Consider the following 18,995-nt stretch of genomic DNA (forward strand, 5'->3'; position numbering starts at 1 on the left):
TGTATAAGCCATGAGTGTACCAACCTTTCAGTTTGAGTTTCATGAGTGTCAGTGATAAACTGAATATTTATATTCAAAGTAATTATCAGAATACATTTCAATACTTGTATATACAGTATTTTTGTATTTTCATGTCATAAACATTGATATATATTTGTCAAATAAAGCAATTGTCTTTACAAGGGTTAAATTCACTGAAATTCCTATTAGACAATCAGAGCTGCTACAGCACAAGAACTCTTACTGAGAGCAGCCACACCCTGACAAGCCAATTACAATCCGTCAGTGTTGAGTATATAGGTTACTATACTGTATGTTTAACTGTTACAGCCTTCAGAATAATATGCATTATTTTTATCAATGATTTGTTCATGAGGATGTTTTTCTTTTTATTTAAGAAGTTGTGGTATATTGACACATTGGAAATCAAAAGTGTGTCTGAGCAAAAACCTGAAAAGTAAGAGTCACCAGAAATTCGTACCCTTTTAAACCACTGATATAACTTGCAGGACTTGTTCTGCTTTGTTATTTCCTGTAAAACAGGGATGGTAGCAGGACCCAAGGCACAATGTAAAAGATAGATTGTGGGGTGGGGTTGGTTGACGTAGAGTTGAGAGATGTAAATACCAATGCAGTTAGATTATAGAAAGCATCCTTGCTATTTCAAATATCCATAAGTGGTGTAACAATATAGTCTCGGCCACTGGTGCCATAACAAAACTGTCTCGTTAAGTTTTGCAAAGAGCAGAGCTGTGAAGTTGATTTGTCTGTAATAACACAAACATTATTGTATGAAAACAATAACTTTTGATAAACCTAACCATCACTAATCTGCATCATTACCATAAAATGATCAGCACAGGCTATTAACTGTCTCATCCTAAAGCGAAAGCTCAAATGCTTCACTCCTATACACTCATCTAATGCATCTATTACTACATTCAAGCAATACCTGCCAGCTGATGTTTTAATTGTTTTCCTTATTTAAATTCAAAAGTCTGCATTGTTTAGACTGTCCACTCCTTAAACCCACAAATTACCTACCTCTTTCAATTAATAATCAATTAAAGGGGCTCCATGTAAGAATCAGAAATTGCTTGTAACAGTGGCACCTGTGGCCGTTAAGTCAACGACAGTCAGCAGCCGGTTGCTTGCGCTTGTGCTCGTACTATGAAGATGCAAGCGAGCATCGGCGATAACAGTGAGACGACACACACTAGACTGAACGGGATTGACAGCTAAAACCACAATATCACTATATTTCACTTAAATTTACTTGGCAGTTGAGTACCTTGCCAGGTATTAATATTTCTATCTTTGGACAGATTTTGGCACTGCGATAACATCACAACCGTACAAGATCCAGTCATGAAACTATACAGGTGTATAATTGAGATAAATAAAATGAAGGCCGAGTTCGAAGATAGGAGTGGTCTGAGTAAGGGCGCCTTCAGTAGGGGGGTAGGAAGTGGGTGGGGTCCGTTGGCCACACCATTCTACGCCCCTAGTCTGATTTGGTTTTGCAGCTGGTGTGATTCCATCGCAATAAGTTCTCTTGTGTTCTCTGTATCTCATACACAGCCTGTGGTCACCAGTGGCTTAGGCAGAAATCACATCATCATCAGAGGTAATGTTACAGGCACCAACAAGATGAACATTAACAGCATCACATAGCCTGGCAGGACGGCCACATAGTCACACCCACACTGCCGACAGACGCAACAGCATTATTAATCAAGCATATGGTACACCAGCACCAACAAGCCCAGTAACGTTCAGTCTTTACATAACTGGTATATAGCAAATCCAAAACACCACTGATTCTAAATGTTCAAATTTGCCATTTCGCTGACCTATTAATGTAAAATGTTTTCTTTTTATCTATGTAAAAAAAGAGAGACAAAAAGAATAACTTGAAAAACAACAGGGTTATTACAAAGGTAACATTTTAATACTTTATTGATTAACAAAGATACACATATTTATTATTCCCCTTCTCATAGAGGAAAAAACAGTATTCAATTCAAGTGTTAATCAATTACAATCAATAACCCTTTTACATTTTATGATAGTACCCAGACATTTTTAAATGTATTCAGTAATCCACTTACCACACTATTCACTTGATACTGAATGATTCTGCAAAACCCAACATTATATTTAATGGCAACTTATTTAAAGGATCGATAACAATATTGTTTTCTTATAATATTCACGTGGCAAATGTGCTGTCATTAAGGTAAACCTCCTAAAGCTACATGGTTATGGTTAGAGAAAGATCATCTTCATTGTTAAATATGTCCAAAAGTAATGGTGAGTATCAGACGTGATATGAATCATTGGTCTTCAGCATCAAGATCAGGTTACCTCCATACCCTTAGCTTTTGGCACCACACTTAACTGCACACTTCTTCCTTCATTCACACTTAACAATGGCATTGGATGTAACTTGTGTTCTGCGTTTAATTGGAAATAAATATTTAAGGAGTTGATGTTGACTCTGAAATATTAGAAAAAGCAGAGGTTGTAGTCAGTAAAATTATCTGAAGTGAAAGTAACTTCACAAGTTCAAAAAACAGTCTTTAAAAGTAAGCTACTTCCCAACCTTGAGCCCACATTGTACTTTCATATTTAAAAATGACCAGAGAATTACAAATATGTTATCGTGACATGTATTTAGTTATTTAACAGATTAAAATATGTAAACAATAAATTCATAAAGTTTGACTTTTAAGCCTCCAATAACTTACGTGCAGAAACGCTGGTGGATATAATGTTCAGGGAGGAAGAAGGGCTTGTAAGCGCATTGGTGAATTCTGAAGTAATATTGCTTGCTGAAGGAACTGAGTTTTTATCTTTGAACACAAGGGTCGAGTCGACCACCACTGATCCCTTCCTACAGTGACAAAGAGAGAAAGCATTTTAAAAGTAGGTAAAACGCAAATGTCTGGCAAAACTTAGTCAGTGATTGAAATTCAGTCTTACGTTAGTGCGTTAACGATGGAGCGAAGGAAAGATGGTCCATACACATTTGCACCCACTCTGTTTAGCTGAAAGACAACATGACAAAAACAATACATAAATACAACATATGTCTGCAAGCACCAATGAACAGCTTACTACAAATGCAAGTTCCCTGATTGCCCTGCAAGACAGGGATGTGGCTATGGTTTGAAGACAATGGCGATTGAGCCACAATGGGATCTGGGCTCACTTTAGGGGACGTAACTAACTTGCAGCCAGTGAGAACAGAAAAAGAAATACCTTCCAATATAATGCAATAATCACTGTGTGCATTATGGAAATGTATATATTAAATTCTTAAAACATGGCTGCTATATACTGTATTCAAATACGCTGTAACATTGGCTTTTGTTGTTTCCGTAGGAAAGTTATGGGGACAGACTAAATGATTAATGTACATCAATGCAAAAGTATAACATGAGTGTTCCTATATTCTGTGTGCACGCTGATAAGAGCTTTTTCCCAAAATAAAATATTTGCTGATTATTTGCAGTTAAATTTAGAAGATGCTTCTCTGTCTAATGATGCCCATGGAATATTATTGTTAGAAAATAAAATCACAATTTATTTGCAGTACACTGTTACAGTGCAAAGACATCTTACCTCTTTGACCACCATTGCGACTAAAATCTGATACGCCTCTGAGGATGAGTTGGAGAGATCTGATGTGAATGTTTGGTTGAGACTAAACTTAAGGTCGACAGTTCCTTCACTGGACGTAGGAGGATCTGTTGATGCAGTGGTGGTGGTTTCTGTGGTTGTAGCAGTTGCTGTAGTTGTAGTTGTTGCAGCAGTGGAAGCAGCAGAAGAAGAAGAGGCTGTACAAATACCAATGGGTTATCAATTATTATGGCACTGTAACATGCATGTAATTTAAACAGATTGATGAACAGATTAATTCAATTAGATTTTTAAATTTCCAATTACTTACTTGCATTAACAGTGCCTGATATAATGTTCAGGGAGGTAGAGCTGCTCGTAAATACACTGCGGAGTTCTGTAGTTGCATTGCTTACTGAAGGAACTGAGCTGTCATCATTGAACACAAGCGTCGTGTCGACAACCACTGATCCACTCCTTTAATGAAAAAGAGAAAAAGCAACACTTTTAAAAAGCAAGTGACTGGCAAATGTGCAGAAAAATATAAGCAAGTGATTGAAATTGAATCTTACGTGAATGAGTTAACGATTGAGCGTCTGTAAGATGATCCATACACATCTGTACAGGCTTTGTTTACCTGAAAGACAACATTACTGTATTTTGCAATGTAATGGTTTAGAAAAAAATTTACAAATTTTGCTCTGTTTAATTTGGAGGCTGATACATCTTACATGCTATATTCTGCCTACATAATATGTTTACAAAATTAAAGAACATCTACCAGACTCTACTTCCAAAAATATTGGGTAAAATAAGGTATACAATGGGGTATTGAAACAAAAAGATTAGCTTTTGGTGCGTCACATTGGCAATTGTGGGGACAAATAGAATGGCCAAATTTCCAAGTACTGTACATCAACGCAAGAACAGTAGAAACATCAGTATATTCAGTGTGCAAAGGGATCAGATTTATTTCCAAAGAGAAAAAGATAAATATACTTCTTTGTCGGGTGATCCTTATAGAATCTTTTTTTTTTTTTGGTGTAAAAAGCATATTTTTATATCATCTTACCTCTTTGACCACTTCTGCAGCCAAAGTCTGGTATGCCGTCGAAGATGAGTTTGAGAGATCTGATGTAAATGTTTGATTGAGACTAAACTCAAACCCAAGGGTTCCCTCACTGGATGTAAGAGGATCTGTTCATGCAGTGGTGGTTGAAGTAGCTGGTGCAGCAGTGGTAGTGGCTGTTGCATTGGGAGGAGCAGTTGGAGCAGCAGTTGGGGCAGCATTAGGAGCTGCAGTTGGAGCCGCTGAAACATTGGGAGCCATTGTCGGGGCAGCAGTTGGGGCATCTGTAGCATTAGGAGCTGCAGTTGGAGCTGCTGTAACATTGGTAGCCATTGTCGGGGCAGCAGTTGGGGCATCTGTAGCATTAGGAGCTGCAGTTGGAGCTGCTGTAATATTGGAAGCAGCAGTTTGGGCAGCAGTTGGGGCATCTGTAGCATTAGGAGCTGCAGTTGGAGCCGCTGTAACATTGGGAGCCATTGTCGGGGCAGCAGTTGGGGCATCTGTAACATTAAGAGCTGCAGTTGGAGCCGCTGTAACATTGGGAGCCATTGTCGGGGCAGCAGTTGGGGCATCTGTAGCATTAGGAGCTGCAGTTGGAGCCGCTGTAACATTGGGAGCAGCAGTTGGAGCAGCAGTTATGGCAGCTGTAGCATTAGGAGCAGCAGTTGGAGCCACTGTAACATTGGGAGCAGCTGTTGGAGCAGCAGTTGGGGCATCTGTAGCATTAGGAGCTGCAGTTGGAGCCGCTGTAACATTGGGAGCCATTGTCGGGGCAGCAGTTGGGGCAGCTGTAGCATTAGGAGCTGCAGTTGGAGCCGCTGTAACATTGGGAGCAGCAGTTGGAGCAGCAGTTATGGCAGCTGTAGCATTAGGAGCTGCAGTTGGAGCCGCTGTAACATTGGGAGCAGCTGTTGGAGCAGCAGTTGGGGCATCTGTAGCATTAGGAGCTGCAGTTGGAGCCGCTGTAACATTGGGAGTTATTGTCGGGGCAGCAGTTGGGGCATCTGTAGCATTAGGAGCTGCAGTTGGAGCCGCTGTAACATTGGGAGCAGCAGTTGGAGCAGCAGTTGGGGCATATGTAGCATTAGAAGCTGCAGTTGGAGCCGCTGTAACATTGGAAGCAGCTGTTGGAGCAGCAGTTTGGGCAGCTGTAGCATTAGGAGCTGCAGTTGGAGCCGCTGTAACATTGGAAGCAGCTGTTGGAGCAGCAGTTGGGGCATCTGTAGCATTAGGAGCGGCAGAATAAATAAATATGACATTAGAGCAAGACAGGTTGAGAATGACACAGACTGACCGGAAATGACATTGTCATGAAACGTAAAGCAAAACAAGTTTATTCATATAAGAACCAATACCAATGTCAAAATCTATCAAAAGTTCTATATGTCACAGCAATAGATTAATTGTTGAAGCTAAGGGTCATGTTGACTGGTGGTGAGGACATATCTACCAGCAAAATCAAAAGTGAAAAGAATATGTTGCTATACCTGAAAATAAAGTTGTGAGAACTGGTTGTGGTGAGGTTGTATTTAATGATGGTATCATTGTATCTCCTCGTGGAGAGGTAACATTTACTGTTGGTGGTGTTGTGTTGTCATGTATTGAGGTTGCATCCATCGGTGTTGATGTTGAATTGACTGAACGCGAGGTCATATAGCCAAGTGGTGAGGTTGTGTTTCCTTGTGGTGAGGTAGTATGGATTGTTTGTGAGGTCATGTTTACTGGTGGTGAGGTCATGTAGACTGGGAATGAGGTCATGTTGACAGGTAAAGAGGTCATGTGGGCTATGGGTGAGGTTGCATTGACTGGTCTTGAGGTTATGGGGACTGATGGGGAGGTTACATTGACTGATGGTGAGGTAATATGAAAAGTTTGTGAGGTCATGGTGACTGGTGACGAGGTCATGTAGACTGGGGATGAGGTCATATTGACAGGTGAAGAGGTCATGGGGGCTAATGGTGAGGTTGCATTGATTAGTGATGGTGAGGTCATGTGGACTGACTTTGATTGGATAAAACAAAATAAGTTGGTACTAAATATCTCAAAAAACAAATCCATTATTCTGGGATCTAGTCATAAGCTGTCATCTATGCCCACACTAAATCTCTACTTGGACGGTGAACCTATATAGCATGTGGATAAGGTTACATTACTGGGACTAACTATAGTCAATCAATTGTCATGGGTAGAGCACATTGACACAATTGTCAGGAAAATGGGAAATGGCATCTCCATGGCAAGAAAATGTCTTCCGTATGTTCCAGCACACATTCTGGGACAAGTAGTTAAATCTTTAAGTTTAAGCGACCTGGACTATTGCTCTCCTGTAAGGTCTTCTGCACCGAAAAGTGTACTGCGGAAACTACAAATTGCCCAAAACAGAGCTGCAAGACTAGTCTTACACTGCCCCATGAGAAGGAACACAGACAGCACGCATCATAAACTGTCATGTTTACCAGTAGAGAAAAGACTCACCTTAAGCACAGCGACATTCTTTAGTAAAAGCATTTATTCTACTAACCCCGAGTTTTTATACAGTCAAATTACCAAATGCAGGGTCGTTCACAGTCATTTCACTAGAACAGCAGGTGATGGCCAAATCCTCTTACCTCACCCAAAATCGAATGCCTTAAAAAAGACGGTCATTTATTGTGTCATCAATCATTGGAATAGCTGCCCTCTTTACATCCGTCAATCCTCTAACAAATCCTCATTTAAATACCATCTAAGAATACATTACTTAAGCAGCTGATCGATAGTCCAGTGTTGGTCATGTATGGTTTTTCTTTTGTTCCTTTTCCCTGATGATGGGCTTTGAGGCTAAATGGTTGTGGAAAATGTGTATGAATGTGAAATTTATATATGTTTGGAAAATGTTTATGTTATTAGTGTAACACAAATATGATGTTGTATATAGTATGTATGTGATAAATGTAATATACTTAATTTTCGGACCCCAGGAAAACTATCTGGTGCCATTGGTATCAGCTAATGGGGATCCTTTTTAAATAAATAAATAAATACATTGTTTTTAGTATATTCTCCAGCACATATTGTTTGCCCATTTCTTATTGCTGTCTTGAAAGAAAGTACAGTAGTATCATGTTACCTGCTGTCACATTAGAGGTGGTAGCTGACGCGGAAGTTGTTCCCATTAGTCCTGTAGAGAAAAATGTCACAAAGATCAAACCTAAATTCAGCCCAATTCAAAATTATGTTATTTTAAAGTGTTATAAATTAGTCTCCTTGAAACCCGCCCACTTTATTCTCTCTCCCTCTCTCTCTCTCTCTGTCGTGCACGCACGGACACAAACACACACACACACGCACATAAATACCTGCTAATAGGAGAAGGAATATAAGAGGATCCATCCTGACTTTTTCTGGTTCATGTGAAATACAAAGGACATTAAAAATACATTTTGAATACATTTCAGTATGAAGAACAAATGTCCACACTGATGTCATTCTCATATACACTCTGTTTCCAGTTTATTGGGTACACCTAGATTAAAACTAATGCAGTCTAATAAAAGAGCTCCGCAATAAAACCTACCTTCATGAAGGTTACAATGTTCAGTTAGTTTTAGTAGAAACTGTTTGAGAGATGTGTTGATTCGACTGAATGGCCAGTTGGAGGTTATAGCTTTTCAGTGCTGTTATATTGCATTGTAGTATTAAAACTTCAGTAGGCAGAAAGTTTTTGGCATCATTGGGCAAAAATTCCATAATTACCTTTCAACGTATTGTAATTCAAGTGCTCTGAGAGAAAACTAGACTTCTGCACCTCCTCATGGCTCTGTTTTCAGGCTTTAAAAAATCTAGCCCGTGAAGGGAGACTGTGGCCAATCACAGGTCATTTCAGAGTTCCCATTGAGCGTTCCTATTGGCTGTGCTCCGGCTGGTGGGCGGTGCTTGGTATTTCCTTGACTGATCTCAACATGGCTGCCGGCGGGTCAAAAAAGTTCTCATTTTACAGCTAAACAGTAAACTACAACATGTTTCTGAAAACATTTGAGGTGAGAAATAGGCATTACAGTAACAGGAGGACACAGAGGCACAGGATTTTTTTCAGATTACCTGTCTCATGTACTACTGTCAGGATATAGTGACCGTTTTTATAAAAATACGTTTTTAAACATATTTGCTCTATTTCTACCCACTGCTGCTTTAAGAGGTATTTGTAATATTTTGTCGACCCCATTTATATCAATGAGGATGGTGAATATGAGAAACACCTCTCACTATATCATAATACAATTCAGCAACACCACAAAGTACAGCCTCCAAAATGCCTATAAAGTTGAATCAACACCTCTATAAAACTGTTTCTACAAAAAAATAACTTTATAACCCTTTTGAATGTAAGATTTATTGCAGAGCTGTTGTATTAGGCTGCATTAGTATTAACAAGGTGTACCTAATTAACTGGTAACTAAGCCTATGATATAGCAACTCAAATGTTATAACAGAACAAGAGTGCTTTTGATGTAATGGCTCTGGTTTTCTATCATCTTCCTCTGTGTGCTAATGACTCACTGATAAACTCATCCTTGTGATTTAGCGGATGCTTAAAAGACATATAACACATTTTGAGAATGTCTCACACTCATGGCAACAATCTGGAGAGACAAGTTTGTGTAACTTTACCATATCTCACTTTGTCAGATAGCATCACACCTCGGGGCTGTTCAAGATTCCAACAACAGGCGTATCCCGCCCTCACAAGACTACTGAAGAATTTCGCAAAGGATTTTCTTTTAGATTCTTTTAAATAAACCCAGAATTTATGCACAGCATAAAATCATAATGTGATCCATTCAGATTTCTCAAAGGAAATAATTAAGGTTACTGCTGACCAGTTTATGTGGCATATTGTTTCTTTGTGGAGTCAATTCTAATTTCTGCCATATTAATTTAGAAGTTGTGGGGAAAGGATCAAATCACACTATAAATAATATTCTGATAATTCTTTGACAAGAACATGATTCTGATAAGCTAAACTCTGTTAAAAAGAGCAGTTATGGTTGCTTTCAAAGGCACTTTGAAAACAGCTAACTTTGTCAACAGCTAAACAGATATTCACTACTTTTCATATAGGCCGGAATCAGAAAGAGTCAGTCAAACACCTGATTTGTGGTACCACGCTGATGTTCAGCTTAGTAGAGAATGACAAAACAAATAAAGAGACAAGCAAGACAGCAGTCAAGATAATTATGAAGAGAAGTGATTTTGTCTCAATTGGATTGTGATCTGGACTCTGACTCTGCCACCTCCGGGCTTTAACATTTTATTATCACCTGATAATGATACAGTTATGGTTAGTATGGCTATTAAGATCAGACAGAAAAATAAATTAATCTGTTCAACTCCCTAAATATCCTGATCTGTATAAGCCATGAGTGTACCAACCTTTCAGTTTGAGTTTCATGAGTGTCAGTGATAAACTGAATATTTATATTCAAAGTAATTATCAGAATACATTTCAATACTTGTATATACAGTATTTTTGTATTTTCATGTCATAAACATTGATATATATTTGTCAAATAAAGCAATTGTCTTTACAAGGGTTAAATTCACTGAAATTCCTATTAGACAATCAGAGCTGCTACAGCACAAGAACTCTTACTGAGAGCAGCCACACCCTGACAAGCCAATTACAATCCGTCAGTGTTGAGTATATAGGTTACTATACTGTATGTTTAACTGTTACAGCCTTCAGAATAATATGCATTATTTTTATCAATGATTTGTTCATGAGGATGTTTTTCTTTTTATTTAAGAAGTTGTGGTATATTGACACATTGGAAATCAAAAGTGTGTCTGAGCAAAAACCTGAAAAGTAAGAGTCACCAGAAATTCGTACCCTTTTAAACCACTGATATAACTTGCAGGACTTGTTCTGCTTTGTTATTTCCTGTAAAACAGGGATGGTAGCAGGACCCAAGGCACAATGTAAAAGATAGATTGTGGGGTGGGGTTGGTTGACGTAGAGTTGAGAGATGTAAATACCAATGCAGTTAGATTATAGAAAGCATCCTTGCTATTTCAAATATCCATAAGTGGTGTAACAATATAGTCTCGGCCACTGGTGCCATAACAAAACTGTCTCGTTAAGTTTTGCAAAGAGCAGAGCTGTGAAGTTGATTTGTCTGTAATAACACAAACATTATTGTATGAAAACAATAACTTTTGATAAACCTAACCATCACTAATCTGCATCATTACCATAAAATGATCAGCACAGGCTATTAACTGTCTCATCCTAAAGCGAAAGCTCAAATGCTTCACTCCTATACACTCATCTAATGCATCTATTACTACATTCAAGCAATACCTGCCAGCTGATGTTTTAATTGTTTTCCTTATTTAAATTCAAAAGTCTGCATTGTTTAGACTGTCCACTCCTTAAACCCACAAATTACCTACCTCTTTCAATTAATAATCAATTAAAGGGGCTCCATGTAAGAATCAGAAATTGCTTGTAACAGTGACACCTGTGGCCGTTAAGTCAACGACAGTCAGCAGCCGGTTGCTTGCGCTTGTGCTCGTACTATGAAGATGCAAGCGAGCATCGGCGATAACAGTGAGACGACACACACTAGACTGAACGGGATTGACAGCTAAAACCACAATATCACTATATTTCACTTAAATTTACTTGGCAGTTGAGTACCTTGCCAGGTATTAATATTTCTATCTTTGGACAGATTTTGGCACTGCGATAACATCACAACTGTACAAGATCCAGTCATGAAACTATACAGGTGTATAATTGAGATAAATAAAATGAAGGCCGAGTTCGAAGATAGGAGTGGTCTGAGTAAGGGCGCCTTCAGTAGGGGGGTAGGAAGTGGGTGGGGTCCGTTGGCCACACCATTCTACGCCCCTAGTCTGATTTGGTTTTGCAGCTGGTGTGATTCCATCGCAATAAGTTCTCTTGTGTTCTCTGTATCTCATACACAGCCTGTGGTCACCAGTGGCTTAGGCAGAAATCACATCATCATCAGAGGTAATGTTACAGGCACCAACAAGATGAACATTAACAGCATCACATAGCCTGGCAGGACGGCCACATAGTCACACCCACACTGCCGACAGACGCAACAGCATTATTAATCAAGCATATGGTACACCAGCACCAACAAGCCCAGTAACGTTCAGACTTTACATAACTGGTATATAGCAAATCCAAAACACCACTGATTCTAAATGTTCAAATTTGCCATTTCGCTGACCTATTAATGTAAAATGTTTTCTTTTTATCTATGTAAAAAAAGAGAGACAAAAAGAATAACTTGAAAAACAACAGGGTTATTTCAAAGGTAACATTTTAATACTTTATTGATTAACAAAGATACACATATTTATTATTCCCCTTCTCATAGAGGAAAAAACAGTATTCAATTCAAGTGTTAATCAATTACAATCAATAACCCTTTTACATTTTATGATAGTACCCAGACATTTTTAAATGTATTCAGTAATCCACTTACCACACTATTCACTTGATACTGAATGATTCTGCAAAACCCAACATTATATTTAATGGCAACTTATTTAAAGGATCGATAACAATATTGTTTTCTTATAATATTCACGTGGCAAATGTGCTGTCATTAAGGTAAACCTCCTAAAGCTACATGGTTATGGTTAGAGAAAGATCATCTTCATTGTTAAATATGTCCAAAAGTAATGGTGAGTATCAGACGTGATATGAATCATTGGTCTTCAGCATCAAGATCAGGTTACCTCCATACCCTTAGCTTTTGGCACCACACTTAACTGCACACTTCTTCCTTCATTCACACTTAACAATGGCATTGGATGTAACTTGTGTTCTGCGTTTAATTGGAAATAAATATTTAAGGAGTTGATTTTGACTCTGAAATATTAGAAAAAGCAGAGGTTGTAGTCAGTAAAATTATCTGAAGTGAAAGTAACTTCACAAGTTCAAAAAACAGTCTTTAAAAGTAAGCTACTTCCCAACCTTGAGCCCACATTGTACTTTCATATTTAAAAATGACCAGAGAATTACAAATATGTTATCGTGACATGTATTTAGTTATTTAACAGATTAAAATATGTAAACAATAAATTCATAAAGTTTGACTTTTAAGCCTCCAATAACTTACGTGCAGAAACGCTGGTGGATATAATGTTCAGGGAGGAAGAAGGGCTTGTAAGCGCATTGGTGAATTCTGAAGTAATATTGCTTGCTGAAGGAACTGAGTTTTTATCTTTGAACACAAGGGTCGAGTCGACAACCACTGATCCCTTCCTACAGTGACAAAGAGAGAAAGCATTTTAAAAGTAGGTAAAACGCAAATGTCTGGCAAAACTTAGTCAGTGATTGAAATTCAGTCTTACGTTAGTGCGTTAACGATGGAGCGAAGGAAAGATGGTCCATACACATTTGCACCCACTCTGTTTAGCTGAAAGACAACATGACAAAAACAATACATAAATACAACATATGTCTGCAAGCACCAATGAACAGCTTACTACAAATGCAAGTTCCCTGATTGCCCTGCAAGACAGGGATGTGGCTATGGTTTGAAGACAATGGCGATTGAGCCACAATGGGATCTGGGCTCACTTTAGGGGACATAACTAACTTGCAGCCAGTGAGAACAGAAAAAGAAATACCTTCCAATATAATGCAATAATCACTGTGTGCATTATGGAAATGTATATATTAAATTGTTAAAACATGGCTGCTGTATACTGTATTCAAATACGCTGTAACATTGGCTTTTGTTGTTTCCGTAGGAAAGTTATGGGGACAGACTAAATGATTAATGTACATCAATGCAAAAGTATAACATGAGTGTTCCTATATTCTGTGTGCACGCTGATAAGACCTTTTTCCCAAAATAAAATATTTGCTGATTATTTGCACTTAAATTTAGAAGATGCTTCTCTGTCTAATGATGCCCATGGAATATTATTGTTAGAAAATAAAATCACAATTTATTTGCAGTACACTGTTACAGTGCAAAGACATCTTACCTCTTTGACCACCATTGCGACTAAAATCTGATACGCCTCTGAGGATGAGTTGGAGAGATCTGATGTGAATGTTTGGTTGAGACTAAACTTAAGGTCGACAGTTCCTTCACTGGACGTAGGAGGATCTGTTGATGCAGTGGTGGTGGTTTCTGTGGTTGTAGCAGTTGCTGTAGTTGTAGTTGTTGCAGCAGTGGAAGCAGCAGAAGAAGAAGAGGCTGTACAAATACCAATGGGTTATCAATTATTATGGCACTGTAACATGCATGTAATTTAAACAGATTGATGAACAGATTAATTCAATTAGATTTTTAAATTTCCAATTACTTACTTGCATTAACAGTGCCTGATATAATGTTCAGGGAGGTAGAGCTGCTCGTAAATACACTGCGGAGTTCTGTAGTTGCATTGCTTACTGAAGGAACTGAGCTGTCATCATTGAACACAAGCGTCGTGTCGACAACCACTGATCCACTCCTTTAATGAAAAAGAGAAAAAGCAACACTTTTAAACAGCAAGTGACTGGCAAATGTGCAGAAAAATATAAGCAAGTGATTGAAATTGAATCTTACGTGAATGAGTTAACGATTGAGCGTCTGTAAGATGATCCATACACATCTGTACAGGCTTTGTTTACCTGAAAGACAACATTACTGTATTTTGCAATGTAATGGTTTAGAAAAAAATTTACAAATTTTGCTCTGTTTTGTTTGGAGGCTGATACATCTTACATGCTATATTCTGCATACATAATATGTTTACAAAATTAAAGAACATCTACCAGACTCTACTTCCAAAAATATTGGGTAAAATAAGGTATACAATGGGGTATTGAAACAAAAAGATTAGCTTTTGGTGCGTCACATTGGCAATTGTGGGGATAAATAGAATGGCCAAATTTCCAAGTACTGTACATCAACGCAAGAACAGTAGAAACATCAGTATATTCAGTGTGCAAAGGGATCAGATTTATTTCCAAAGAGAAAAAGATAAATATACTTCTTTGTCGGGTGATCCTTATAGAATCTTTTTTTTTTTTTGGTGTAAAAAGCATATTTTTATATCATCTTACCTCTTTGACCACTTCTGCAGCCAAAGTCTGGTATGCCGTCGAAGATGAGTTTGAGAGATCTGATGTAAATGTTTGATTGAGACTAAACTCAAACCCAAGGGTTCCCTCACTGGATGTAGGAGGATCTGTTCATGCAGTGGTGGTTGAAGTAGCTGGTGCAGCAGTGGTAGTGGCTGTTGCATTGGGAGGAGCAGTTGGAGCAGCAGTTGGGGCAGCATTAGGAGCTGCAGTTGGAGCCGCTGAAACATTGGGAGCCATTGTCGGGGCAGCAGTTGGGGCATCTGTAGCATTAGGAGCTGCAGTTGGAGCTGCTGTAACATTGGTAGCCATTGTCGGGGCAGCAGTTGGGGCATCTGTAGCATTAGGAGCTGCAGTTGGAGCTGCTGTAATATTGGAAGCAGCAGTTTGGGCAGCAGTTGGGGCATCTGTAGCATTAGGAGCTGCAGTTGGAGCCGCTGTAACATTGGGAGCAGCTGTTGGAGCAGCAGTTGGGGCATCTGTAGCATTAGGAGCTGCAGTTGGAGCCGCTGTAACATTGGGAGCCATTGTCGGGGCAGCAGTTGGGGCATCTGTAGCATTAGGAGCTGCAGTTGGAGCCGCTGTAACATTGGGAGCAGCAGTTGGAGCAGCAGTTATGGCAGCTGTAGCATTAGGAGCAGCAGTTGGAGCCACTGTAACATTGGGAGCAGCTGTTGGAGCAGCAGTTGGGGCATCTGTAGCATTAGGAGCTGCAGTTGGAGCCGCTGTAACATTGGGAGCAGCTGTTGGAGCAGCAGTTGGGGCATCTGTAGCATTAGGAGCTGCAGTTGGAGCCGCTGTAACATTGGGAGCCATTGTCGGGGCAGCAGTTGGGGCATCTGTAGCATTAGGAGCTGCAGTTGGAGCTGCTGTAACATTGGAAGCAGCAGTTGGAGCAGCAGTTGGGGCATCTGTAGCATTAGGAGCTGCAGTTGCAGCTGCTGTAACATTGGAAGCAGCAGTTTGGGCAGCAGTTGGGGCATCTGTAGCATTAGGAGCTGCAGTTGGAGCCGCTGTAACATTGGGAGCAACTGTTGGAGCAGCAGTTGGGGCATCTGTAGCATTAGGAGCTGCAGTTGGAGCCGCTGTAACATTGGAAGCAGCTGTTGGAGCAGCAGTTGGGGCATCTGTAGCATTAGGAGCTGCAGAATAAATAAATATGACATTAGAGCAAGACAGGTTGAGAATGACACAGACTGACCGGAAATGACATTGTCATGAAACGTAAAGCAAAACAAGTTTATTCATATAAGAACCAATACCAATGTCAAAATCTATCAAAAGTTCTATATGTCACAGCAATAGATTAATTGTTGAAGCTAAGGGTCATGTTGACTGGTGGTGAGGACATATCTACCAGCAAAATCAAAAGTGAAAAGAATATGTTGCTATACCTGAAAATAAAGTTGTGAGAACTGGTTGTGGTGAGGTTGTATTTAATGATGGTATCATTGTATCTCCTCGTGGAGAGGTAACATTTACTGTTGGTGGTGCTGTGTTGTCATGTATTGAGGTTGCATCCATCGGTGTTGATGTTGAATTGACTGAACGCGAGGTCATATAGCCAAGTGGTGAGGTTGTGTTTCCTTGTGGTGAGGTAGTATGGATTGTTTGTGAGGTCATGTTTACTGGTGGTGAGGTCATGTAGACTGGGAATGAGGTCATGTTGACAGGTAAAGAGGTCATGTGGGCTATGGGTGAGGTTGCATTGACTGGTCTTGAGGTTATGGGGACTGATGGGGAGGTTACATTGACTGATGGTGAGGTAATATGAAAAGTTTGTGAGGTCATGGTGACTGGTGACGAGGTCATGTAGACTGGGGATGAGGTCATGTTGACAGGTGAAGAGGTCATGGGGGCTAATGGTGAGGTTGCATTGATTAGTGATGGTGAGGTCATGTGGACTGACTTTGATTGGATAAAACAAAATAAGTTGGTACTAAATATCTCAAAAAACAAATCCATTATTCTGGGATCTAGTCATAAGCTGTCATCTATGCCCACACTAAATCTCTACTTGGACGGTGAACCTATATAGCATGTGGATAAGGTCACATTACTGGGACTAACTATAGTCAATCAATTGTCATGGGTAGAGCACATTGACACAATTGTCAGGAAAATGGGAAATGGCATCTCCATGGCAAGAAAATGTCTTCCGTATGTTCCAGCACACATTCTGGGACAAGTAGTTAAATCTTTAAGTTTAAGCGACCTGGACTATTGCTCTCCTGTAAGGTCTTCTGCACCGAAAAGTGTACTGCGGAAACTACAAATTGCCCAAAACAGAGCTGCAAGACTAGTCTTACACTGCCCCATGAGAAGGAACACAGACAGCACGCATCATAAACTGTCATGTTTACCAGTAGAGAAAAGACTCACCTTAAGCACAGCGACATTCTTTAGTAAAAGCATTTATTCTACTAACCCCGAGTTTTTATACAGTCAAATTACCAAATGCAGGGTCGTTCACAGTCATTTCACTAGAACAGCAGGTGATGGCCAAATCCTGTTACCTCACCCAAAATCGAATGCCTTAAAAAAGACGGTCATTTATTGTGTCATCAATCATTGGAATAGCTGCCCTCTTTACATCCGTCAATCCTCTAACAAATCCTCATTTAAATACCATCTAAGAATACATTACTTAAGCAGCTGATCGATAGTCCAGTGTTGGTCATGTATGGTTTTTCTTTTGTTCCTTTTCCCTGATGATGGGCTTTGAGGCTAAATGGTTGTGGAAAATGTGTATGAATGTGAAATTTATATATGTTTGGAAAATGTTTATGTTATTAGTGTAACACAAATATGATGTTGTATATAGTATGTATGTGATAAATGTAATATACTTAATTTTCGGACCCCAGGAAAACTATCTGGTGCCATTGGTATCAGCTAATGGGGATCCTTTTTAAATAAATAAATAAATACATTGTTTTTAGTATATTCTCCAGCACATATTGTTTGCCCATTTCTTATTGCTGTCTTGAAAGAAAGTACAGTAGTATCATGTTACCTGCTGTCACATTAGAGGTGGTAGCTGACGCGGAAGTTGTTCCCATTAGTCCTGTAGAGAAAAATGTCACAAAGATCAAACCTAAATTCAGCCCAATTCAAAATTATGTTATTTTAAAGTGTTATAAATTAGTCTCCTTGAAACCCGCCCACTTTATTCTCTCTCCCTCTCTCTCTCTCTCTGTCGTGCACGCACGGACACAAACACACACACACACGCACATAAATACCTGCTAATAGGAGAAGGAATATAAGAGGATCCATCCTGACTTTTTCTGGTTCCTGTGAAATACAAAGGACATTAAAAATACATTTTGAATACATTTCAGTATGAAGAACAAATATCCACACTGATGTCATTCTCATATACACTCTGTTTCCAGTTTATTGGGTACACCTAGATTAAAACTAATGCAGTCTAATAAAAGAGCTCCGCAATAAAACCTACCTTCATGAAGGTTACAATGTTCAGTTAGTTTTAGTAGAAACTGTTTGAGAGATGTGTTGATTCGACTGAATGGCCAGTTGGAGGTTATAGCTTTTCAGTGCTGTTATATTGCATTGTAGTATTAAAACTTCAGTAGGCAGAAAGTTTTTGGCATCATTGGGCAAAAATTCCATAATTACCTTTCAACATATTGTAATTCAAGTGCTCTGAGAGAAAACTAGACTTCTGCACCTCCTCATGGCTCTGTTTTCAGGATTTAAAAAATCTAGCCCGTGAAGGGAGACTGTGGCCAATCACAGGTCTTTTCAGAGTTCCCATTGAGCGTTCCTATTGGCTGTGCTCCGGCTGGTGGGCGGTGCTTGGTATTTCCTTGACTGATCTCAACATGGCTGCCGGCGGGTCAAAAAAGTTCTCATTTTACAGCTAAACAGTAAACTACAACATGTTTCTGAAAACATTTGAGGTGAGAAATAGGCATTACAGTAACAGGAGGACACAGAGGCACAGGATTTTTTTCAGATTACCTGTCTCATGTACTACTGTCAGGATATAGTGACCGTTTTTATAAAAATACGTTTTTAAACATATTTGCTCTATTTCTACCCACTGCTGCTTTAAGATGTATTTGTAATATTTTGTCGACCCCATTTATATCAATGAGGATGGTGAATATGAGAAACACCTCTCACTATATCATAATACAATTCAGCAACACCACAAAGTACAGCCTCCAAAAT

This window comes from Sebastes fasciatus, chromosome 3 (assembly GCF_043250625.1).
Source record: "Sebastes fasciatus isolate fSebFas1 chromosome 3, fSebFas1.pri, whole genome shotgun sequence".
Classification (NCBI taxonomy): Eukaryota; Metazoa; Chordata; class Actinopteri; order Perciformes; family Sebastidae; genus Sebastes; species Sebastes fasciatus.